The 7,799-nt window shown below is 34.9% G+C and overlaps 1 pseudogene; it reads right to left on the reverse strand.

Annotated features, from left to right (window-relative positions):
- Window positions 1-291: 291 nt before the first annotated feature.
- LOC140507366 (olfactory receptor 14C36-like) lies at window positions 292-1,222 on the reverse strand (annotated as a pseudogene).
- Between the last annotated feature and the right edge of the window lie 6,577 nt (window positions 1,223-7,799).

Consider the following 7,799-nt stretch of genomic DNA (forward strand, 5'->3'; position numbering starts at 1 on the left):
CTCTGCTTCTCTCTCTCTCTCTCTCTCCATATATATATATACACACACATATATATATATATATATATATACACACACACATATATATACATATATATGTGTATATATATATATACACACACACACATGTATATGTATATGTGAATATATGTATATATGCATAGATATGTATGTATGCATATATATGTGTGTATATATGCATATATGCACAATTATAAATGGATATTTTGATTTGGTGATGAATTAGGTTCAACAGCATTGAGAAAGAATTACAGTTTTTGCTTTATTCCTTTAAAAAAACTTTCTCTTCATTATTATTCTTAAAGCCTCTTTTATCTGCTTATTCCTTAGACTGTAGATAATAGGGTTTAGAAAAGGAGGTCTTATGGAATAGAATATTGAAAGGATTGTATTTTTAATGGACTCAGAATCTGAAGGTGGTTGTAGGTGCACATAAAGAGGCTGAAATAACAAATAAAGAAACCACAATGATGTGGGGGACACAAGTAGAGAAGGCTTTTCTTCATTCTTCTTTCACTGGAAATCCGAGCACAGTGGAAAATATGCTAATGTAAAATACAGTGATGAAGAGAAAGCAGCAAACCGCAATCACCAGACCAGAGCTAAGTAAGAATAATATATTGCTGAATGTCTCTGAGAAAGAGATCTTGAGTAGAGAAGGGATATCACAGAAGAACTGATGGATCACATTGGAATGGCAGAAAGACGATCAAAATGTTCAACCAGTATGGAATCCTCCATACAAAATCCCAGTGAACAAGCAGGTGAAGGTCATCTGAATACAGACTCGGGGATTCATGATCACTGGATACAGAAATGGGTGGCATATGGCAAAGTAACGATCACAAGCCGTGACAGTGAGCACAGTAAATTCAACACACGCTAGAAATAACACCAGGAATATCTGAGCTGCACATCCAGCAACTGAGATATCTCTGTTATTCACCAGAGAGTTAATGGATGCCTTGGGAACAGTTATTGATATGAAGCAGGCATCCACAATGGACAAATTCCTAAGGAAAAAGTATATGGGAGTGTGGAGTCTCCTGTCAAAGGTGGTGACGATGACAATGAGGAGATTCCCCATCAGACCTACTGAGTAAATTATTAAGAAGAGCAAAGAATATAAGATCTGCATCTCACGGGTGTCAGAAAACCCCATAAGGAGACATTCAGCCATAGTGGTGGTGAAGTTAGACATTTTCAAAATCCACTAAATGACCTAATGAGTCAAAGAGAAATGAAACAATCTGTCAAGTAGTGATTATTAAACACTGTGCGTAAACATTAGAAAACATTATTTCAATTTTATCATTTCTTTATAAGACATGACCTGTGTCATGTACTATCTACTTCACTAGGGGCAAATTAGGTTACCTTTCAAAGACATAACTTTTTTTAAATAATTATTTTATTTTCAGTTCAATTCAGTTTTGTTTCCATATATCTTAGATTTTTCCCCTCCCTCTCTCTGTTTCCCTCCTCCCTTCCCACTCCCTCCTAGAGAAGACCTGCAATCTTATATAGGTTCTACACATACGTTCTCAAGGAAAAAATTCTCTAAGAGTTATATGAGTGGTGCAGGACTGAGCTGGTCAAAGACATTGCTGCACCTGGGAATTCCATCTATTAAAGAATTAATGCTTAAGGAAGCAAAGAAATGTTTCCAATAATATCACATGGACTTCCTTGTTCTGTAATGTATTAATTATTTGTGAATGAAAGCATCAGTACAGATAATCTAAGACCAGAAGTCACCAATGAAAGCAATGATTTTTAAATTTTAAAATCCTCTGAACTGTTGGCTTAACCTATATTTGTATTCCTTTCTCATGGACATCTCATCTTAATAAATAACCATAAACAGTATAGAAGAGAAAGTCAAAAACTTAAAAAGACAAACTTTCAAACTTCTTTATGGCTTATGGTGGCAGTGGACACAGGAACTATAATCTTTCCTCTACCATTTCCTCCACACACTCTTCCACTGAGAGAAAGAACAAATTGCAAGTGAATAGCGCAGATGTAAAAATATATTTCCTACATCCAGAAACAGGAGTTTGGGGAAATCCATTGACCTGGCCTGCTATTCTCTTTGCTCTTCTGAGTAGTCTCAATTCACCTATTTTTCAGATGGTCACTGACTCTCCTCATCTTATCATTTCAAATTTCTTCCATTCAGAGGCATCTGGCAAGGAAAATGATTGACTATCACCTCTCACCTCTATTCTTATCTCATATGGAATGACACCCAAAGGAACTCGCTGACCTGATACTCTATCCCTCTTTTGTTCTCGTATGTTCACTACTCCCCTACAGAAATTTTTTGGGGTTAAAGATCTGGTATTTTGGGACTATTGGTAGGCAGATTATTTCTTGGCAATTAATTCTCCATGTTAATAGACACATGCATGCATGCATATGTACATAGTTATATGTGATCATATATACACATATAAATGTATACGTGTGTGTGTATGTATATATATATATATGTGGTGTGTGTATTTTATTTTCAGTTTTTAAATTTTGTCCCATTTTACTTCTACTCCACATATCGAGAAGGTGACAATAATAAAACCAATTCTACATACATATAGTCAGTTAAAATTAATGATCACATTAGCTATCAAAGAGAGAAGGAAGGATAAAGGGATGGAAGGAAGAAAGGAAAGAAAGAAAGAGAAAAAGGAAGGTAGGAAAGAAGGAAGGAAGAATAGGAAAGAGAAGAAAGGAAGAAAAAAGAAGAAAGAAAGGGTGGAAAGGAGATAGGAAGGGAGGCAGGGATCAAGAGAGGGAGGGATTAGGGGTGAGGAGAGGAAGAAAGGAAGGAAGAATGACTGAAGGGAAGAGAAAGGGAGAAGGAGAGGGAAGGGAAGCATAGAAAATATGCTTCAATCTGTTCCCTGATTCTATCACCTATCTATCTCAAAGCAAATGTTTCGTGCGTCATCATGACTCATTTGAAATTGTGGCTCTTCGTTGTACTGGTAAGAATTATTGTCTTTCAAAACTGGTTAGTTTTACAATATTACATAAGCTATCTTCTTGTTTCAGCTTACTTCACTTTGCACCATTTTATACAGATATTCTGGAGTTATTCTAAAATTATTCCCTTCATTTCAAGGTTGCAGATCATAACTGGTTTAGCCATTCCCCAAATGAAGCTTTTCACCTCAGTTTCCAATTCTTTGCCACCTCAAAAAGACTTTCTTTAAATATATTTATGCATAAGGGCCCTTTCACTTTTTAAAACCTCTTTGGAATAAGCGGTATCACTGGGTCAAAAGGCATTATTAACAAATTAAATGCTTTTTGGGTATTGCTCCAAATTGGTTTTCATAATGGCTAGATCAGTTCAGAGTTCCAACAGTAGTCCATCACTTTTCTCTCCTTGGGACTATATTTTTTCAAAACAAAATTTGAATGCTCATGGGAGTGAGAGTGAGGGAAATTGCAACCAAACAATGTGACATAAATAGGAAAGGGGCCAATGAAATGTAAAATTATGTATGAGAGATTTGAGGTACAAATTTCCAGATATATAGCATCAAGGTACCACAACGTAGAATCAGAAGTTCCTGCATGTCCAACATAAAGCTACTTTCCATATGTCTGTCATAGGAGAGAATATAAAATTTAGTCACTACAAACTCTTGATACCTGAATTGAGCAAAAGATGTTTTCATCCTTAATCTGAGGCTGTCATTGGTGATAAGATACTAAGAAATTATTGGGAAAAAATTATAGGGATTTCTGCTTCCTATGTGACCACTTTGCCAAATGGAGCTTGATTTTATAAGACATTTCTTAATATTTCAAAAGAATGAACCAAAAGATTGTATTTTATTTTTAAAATTTATATGTGTTACCCCATGTCTTCCAGTTCCAAGCAGTTATGTGGCACGCTGTATGCCTGGACAGAGTCAGGAAGTGATCCAGTATCAGCAGCCTGAAAGCAAGTTGAATGAGTGGAAACGAAGAAGTAGTTTTAGAGATAGAAATAGGCTAAAATATGAAACTTCACATATTTAATGTGTAAGAATGATGGGAGCTCCTTGGGTTTGAAGGTAGAAGACATTGCTTTCAAGTGACAAAGTGCCAAATATTCTACTGTCTTTTAACTTCCCTGCATATCAAATTTTGCGTTCTGTTCTTTCTAAAAGTTTGACATCAATTTTCCCACCATTTTCTTACACTTGCAATAGTAAACTTTGAAAATGTTGGCACCTGCAGAAGAGTATCGTCTTCCTTTCACTTAGCGCTCTTCAGCCTTGCTGGCATAAGTAATATCTATCAGGGGATACTGGAAAAAATATTTTTGTTGAGTGATTACTTGGTTCAGTGTTGAAATTTTTTTCGCAACGTGTAGGGAAAGACACCGATTTTTACTGTGTATAGAGGAAGACACTAGGTTCACGTTTGACTTAAATCATTTCCAACTGTGGAAGCTTAAACAAGTCACGTTTTCTCAATGTGTATTTTTTTATTGCTGAAATGAAATAATTGAACTGAATGGCCTCTTGATATCCATTCCCGTTCTACATCTATGATAGAAACTCACAGAATCACACATTCAAATATATATAAACTGTCAATTTGAATCCTCTCTGAATATAAATGTTTGACTGAATTTGATGTTCTACATGCTGTATTATTTTTGTCTCGTATCATTGTTCCACTTATATTTCCTTCTTCTAAGATGAGACTTCCCTTTACCAAGAAGGATTGAAAGAAGGCAAATGTTTACAAAAAATAACAGAGAATAATAAGGGAAGAAAGAGAGAGAAGTAAAAAGGAAAGAAGAAGAGATTAAGAAGGAATGAAAGAAAAAAGGGAGGAAGAAAGAAAAAAGAAAGGAAGTGAAAGTAAGGAAAAAGAAAACAAGGGAGAGACAGATGAGGGAGGGAGCAGAAAACAAATGAAAGGGGATAATGGGAAAAAAGCATTCTATTCAAAATCATTACATCTTACATGAATAAGGCAACAAAACTTCTTGCTTTAGCTTCTCCAATCTTAGTTGCTCAACAATGTCACTGAATTGCTACGCCATTGAAAAGACCTCCATAATTCCCTCAGCTAAGGTGAACTGGCAAAAAATTATTACCGTTCCATTGTTGTTGGCCATCATAATTCTATTCTCTTTATCTGGGAAATAATTTTCCTTCAATTTTGCCTATTATATTTGTAGCTAAAGTTCAACAGTGTGTTTGAGAGTTTGACCCTATAGCCCAAGTTCACCTTTTGCTAGATATTTCTTGCATTTCCTTGGGGACAGTGTACCTGTTCTTCATACAAATACTGAAAGGTAGAGATCATTTCACTGAGGTAATTATCTCAGGGTAGCAAAAGACAAGGGGCCAAATAAAGTCCTCCCAGGAGAAATGGGTTGAAGTTGAAGAAAAATTAATTAATTGCATGCATGTGAATATGTTTTGTGGCTGTAGGATTCACTGTCTCTCAGGTTCCTTCAAAAGAACTATGTCCCCTTGACCCATTCATAAAATGGCAGAAGAGGAGAATTCTAGGTGCCTGAGAAATTATTTGGCTTCTTAGATAAGTTGATACAGATATACTGTGGATATGGTTATGACTTTGACTGACATATAGGAAAGATAACTTCACAAATTTTGTGCAAAATATTTTAAAAGAGATATTTTTAAATTTTTAATATTTTTATATCACATTCAGTTCCAAAGAAACTCTTATCTCATTTTCCTTTCTTTACGAGAGAGATACCAGTTAAGAAAATCTGCCCATAAGATAATGACATCTCACATATTAGAGAACATTTAAAACCCACAGCTCACCATCTCTCTAACAGGAGAAAAGTGGTCTGTTCCTGTCTGATGTTTTTATGTTCTCTCTTCTCTTACTCTCATCTTCTTTGATATTTGTAATTTGATCTTGGACTAAAATATATTTTCTTACACTAATGTAACAACTCTTCACCCATTTTGTTTTATTACGACAAGAAGAGTTGCTATGAAAATTCTCATATTTGTGACTTTCATTTCTGTAAATGATGTGTTTGAGGCATATGCCCATTAAAGTCTCTCAGCATTAAAATTTCAACCCAATCTATTGATATTTCTTGAAAATTCTAAACTTCTTTCCAAAGTGTTGGTTAGATTTGTAGCTACACCAAAGGTGGATAAAAATATCTATTCCCACCCAAACCTTTCCAATATTTACTTGTTTTTCCAACTTTTATCAGGTATAACCCATATGCTGGTAAGTATGACTTTTGATAAGTCATTTGATTCCTAGTGCTCTATCATGCTCTTTAATAGTATAAGTGACAGAGAAGGGGCTGAATTGGGGGAGAATTTCCTTAAACTGCAGTTCTATTAACCAATAAAATTACAGTTCATCTCAACCCCTATACTTCTCATGACCAATTCTGCCAATTTTTAGAAAATAATATGGTTCTTGACTTATATTTCTGTATTTTTTCACATAAATCTTGATTGTTGGAACAGAATACATATCATGACCTCATAAATTATTAGTAATTAAACATTATAATATACAATATCACTCTCTGGGTTGTGGTTCATCCTTCACCATGGAATGCAGTCTTGACTTATGCCTAAATCAGATTTGAGTGAGACAGAGTTGCCCATGGTTGTCCACTTTACTCTGTCTTCCAGACACATAAAACTCCAGTGGCAAGACAAAAATTAAGATGGATGACCCCTGTGTCTTGTTTCTTTTCTGACCAAGTTCTAAAGTCTTCACAATGCCTGCTTCAGATGTCTTCATGACCTTTGGAATAAATTATTCTCATTCATCCATTCTTCTGGGGAAATCTTCACGTGCCTAGATATTCTCCTGACTCTGCAATGGGTTTAAGTCCTGTTGCTTATCCTCAACCTAATTTGCCCTATAAACCAAGATGGTTGTACCAGGGTTTGGCCGTTTTGCATGTTACAACTTCTTGGAGCTGCAAATGAAAGTTGAGTGACAGATAAACACCAAAGGTAAATGAGCAGCCCAGAAAAGAATTCAGAAAACTCTCACACCACTGGTGCTAGAGTTCCATTAACACTACACACTGTGGTGAAGGAAAAGTTGCAATATATCCAGAGTATAATAAATAGAATGACAAGAAATGTTAATCCTAAATCATAAGAAGATGAGAAGTTTAGTCTAGTAAAGAGCAAACTAAGAGAGGATTTGAAAGCTGGATTCAACTGCTAAATGGCTTTCATATGGAAACCTTAGGAATTTAAAGGCACCTAATACCTTAGGTACACAGGGGGGAACCTGGGTTGAAATATATAACTTCAGATATTCCTTTAGTCTCTCAAATTTGGTGGTTTTTGACTAACATGCTGTGGGTTTGGCTTTTTTGCATCAGTGATGCCAAATTGAAATTGAAATAGGTACCACTGAAGTAGAGATGAGGATGCCTGCGGTCTGTATGTTGAATTAGAAACCACTTATTAAAAGTGTTTTTTTTTACATTTTCCTTTATTTTGCTCATAATTTCCTAATCACATTTTAATTTGATTAAGTTTGTCCTCATGAATATTGCTGATCAAATTGTTATTCTTTGCCCACATGTTTTATATCTCTTATTTATATCATATATTTATATTTACACCCTGTTCATTTTGTTGTTGACCTTTTATCTATCATTCAATCCTTTACTCACCTACTTAGTTTAGCTACATTAACTTTCTTTATGTCTAAAAGAATAATTGTTCAATAAATCAATTGTTACCTCGTCATACTTAATGTTAATGTAAATACCCTTTGATACCTACATTACA

The sequence above is a fragment of the Notamacropus eugenii genome, chromosome 5 (genome assembly GCF_028372415.1).
Source record: "Notamacropus eugenii isolate mMacEug1 chromosome 5, mMacEug1.pri_v2, whole genome shotgun sequence".
In the NCBI taxonomy this organism is placed as follows: Eukaryota; Metazoa; Chordata; class Mammalia; order Diprotodontia; family Macropodidae; genus Notamacropus; species Notamacropus eugenii.